The 2,917-nt window shown below is 57.4% G+C and overlaps 1 protein-coding gene across 1 annotated transcript in view; it reads left to right on the plus strand.

Moving 5' to 3' along the window:
- MMP17 (matrix metallopeptidase 17) overlaps nt 1-2,917 on the plus strand; it is a 22,890-nt gene that overhangs the window by 872 nt on the left and 19,101 nt on the right. The window lies entirely within an intron of this gene.

A 2,917-nucleotide genomic window follows, 5' to 3' on the forward strand; every position in this document is an offset into this window, starting at 1 on the left:
GCACTCTCTGTCCCAAGCTTAGCTGGGGAGCTCTGTAGGGGGGCAATGACCTCTTCCTACAAACCTCTCTCCTTCTCAGCTGCCCGGGTTGGAGTCTCCTGTGGACCTGGAAAATTGAGAACAGACTTAGAGGGTTCCACCACCCCCAGGCTGGGGGCCCCCAACAAGCCTGGCAGGTCGGAGGATCAAGCGATTCTTTATGAGGCTTCTGCAGCAGGGGCTCCTAGGCAGGGCCTCCTTCTCAACACAGGCAGCATCCCAAGCCCTCAGACAGTCTCCTAGTAGGGTCCTGGCAGGCCCCCTCTTCAGTGCCATTGGCATTTGGAAGCTCTGAACCCTTCAGATCCAAGCAAGTAGCTAGAGGTGGATTTCGGGCAGGCAGAGAAGTATTTGGGTGGGGGCACTTGGGTGGCACCTGTAGCCCCCATGGTTGGCAGGACTTGACCACAGGGTCTGGATGGGAAGATGTGGCCACCTCTGCCCCAGCTGCCTCAAGCCTCTCCTATGTTTGGAGGGGCACTGGCCACCTTACCTGCTGCTGGAGTCTAAATGACTGAGTGCTTCCTCCCAGCCAAAGAGCCTTTGAAATCTTGTGCACTCACACTGTAGCCTGGGGTGGGGGGTTCCGGACAGCCCACTGAGGGGACTGGGGACATCGTGTCTCCAGCTCTGGATGGACCACAGAGCCCAGGCCCCACTTTCCAGCTCTCAGCATGCTGCAGAAGGGCCCCAGTGGCGAGGGCCAATGGAGGTGGGATCCACACCCTTAGGGATGGATTCCCAGCCTAGCCAAGTTGGTTGATCAGCTCCAGTACAGTCTGGAAGTTTCTCTCTGTCTGCTGTCCCGGGATAGTGGAGTAGGCACACTCCTCTCACTCATACTTGGGAGCCTCCTCTCCCCAGTTCCTAGGGCTGCTGGGTTCCCAAGTACCTCAATGGGTCACCAGCCTTGAGTGCTGCACGGGGTAGGGAAGGTGGTTTCCCAGCCTAGCCAGAGACAGTGATGCCCTGGTGTTCAGCTGGTGGGTAAAGAGCAGAGAGTGCTACAGGCAGAGCCCTTGCTCAGAGAGGCCTCTTGCCCAGGGAAGGCGGGTACCCTCCTGGTGTGGGAACCACGGTCCTGCCACTTGCTCCCAATTGGCAGTGGAGGGCGGCCTCTGGTGGTCCTTCGGGAAATGACATGTCAGAGCTTGGCCCAGAGGGCAGGAGAGGCCCGGGCTTACAGGGTTGCTGCCCCCTTCTCAGACCGTCCTGGGGGCCGCTGACTCTGTTCGTGTTCAGGTCTGGACTCCAGGGAGGAGAAGGACCCTTTTGTGCGTGTGACCTGGCTTCTGCCAGACAGAGCTGTGCTCAGCCGGTCTGGAGCTGGGCTGGAGGGGAGGGGCCACCCACCAGCCCACCCCACATTAGCATGTAGACAAAGCCCACGATTGAGCCCTCCGGCATGGCTCACACTCAGCTTTCAGGCTGTGGTTGGGACAAAAGAGCACGCTGTGCCCTCTTGGGGTCGTGGGCCAGCCCCGGGCACTTGAGCCCCAGTGCCTTGTCCTTGTGATTTAGAGTAACACCCAGCAAAATAGTGAGGCCCCACCAGAGGGTCTCCAGGGGGAGTCTGCCTCCACACTTGGTTTCCTGAAGGGCCTGCTGGATACTGGGCACAGGACAGGACATGGCCTTGTCCCTCCTTATTTTTACACAGGTGGCAACATGCTGCCCACTTGCTGTTGTCACTCTGTAATTTGTATTGGAGAATGCTCTTTGCAGGAACGTCTGGATCTGCCTGGTTCTCTAAAGCTGTCACCATCATATTTCAGGTTCCCTAGCCAGGCCAGGTTGGGCTGTTTCTAGCATTTTGTTCTCACTGGTAGCACTCCCAGAGCCCTGATTCCCGTAAACCAGTGTCTGAGGGATCCTGGCCTTGCAGGAGATGCCTGGGTGGCATGTGTGCATGTTGGCTGTGTGGTGACAGATTTTGCAAACTGTCTTCCGAAGTTTCTACTCTCAGCAACAAAGTTTTGAGTTCTTATCACCTCAGACCACACTGCCAGGTAACAGGTCTCTTGACCTTCACCCTCCACATGGGAGGAAGAGTTTATTGCTGAGTTGTATGTGGAGTCTCACCAGCCCAGGAGGGCTGGGCTGGGCAGGGGCTGGGTGGTGGGGAATGAGAGCCAAGACCCCTGGAGGTGGCAAGAGCAGCCCTCTTCATCTCCACCTCAGCCCATGGCCTGTGGTTCCTTCTGCCTCAACACAGAGGTGGCCAGTGGCCCAGATGTAACCTTAGCACCTGCATTACCACCCCAGTTTGGGGCCAGAGGCATCCCCTTCACCCTACAGCTGTACTCTGAGAACTCCAGCCATATACCCTCAGCCAGAACCAGCAGAGTCAGGAGTGGTTTAAAGGAGCCATGGTTTCACCCCGAGTCAGGCAGGCCAGGAGAAGAGATACCTTTGCATATCCTTTGCTCCATGGTCCCCTCCTGATGGCTGTCTGAGTGGCTCAGGAAGTGTGGCTTGGCACCCTTAACACAGGGCCCTGGGTCTCAGGCATCTGCCTACTGTCTTGTGACCTAAGTGCCAGGCCTGGGTCTTCTCATCTGTAAAGACCATGAGAACAGGCCATGCCGCTGAGGGTCCTGGGGCAGGGGCAGGAGCAGGGAGAAGCTGGAGGATTTGGGGCTCAGTAGGTTGTTTCCAAGGGTACTTTGAGCCTGGGGAGTTTTTGCTCCTTTGTTAAGGGTGGATCTGCACTTCCAGGGAAATACAGCCCAGGACCTGAGTACAGGGTCAGCAGCTGGCATGTGAAGGGGGACAGCCATCACATGGTAACTATGAACATGCTGGGCATTGAACTGTAGGATTCGAGACTCCCTGGGGCAGGTGGCTTGACAGGGTACAGAGCCTGGCTTCTCCTTGC

This window comes from Otolemur garnettii, unplaced genomic scaffold (genome assembly GCF_000181295.1).
Source record: "Otolemur garnettii isolate 467f Iridium unplaced genomic scaffold, OtoGar3 scaffold00062, whole genome shotgun sequence".
In the NCBI taxonomy this organism is placed as follows: Eukaryota; Metazoa; Chordata; class Mammalia; order Primates; family Galagidae; genus Otolemur; species Otolemur garnettii.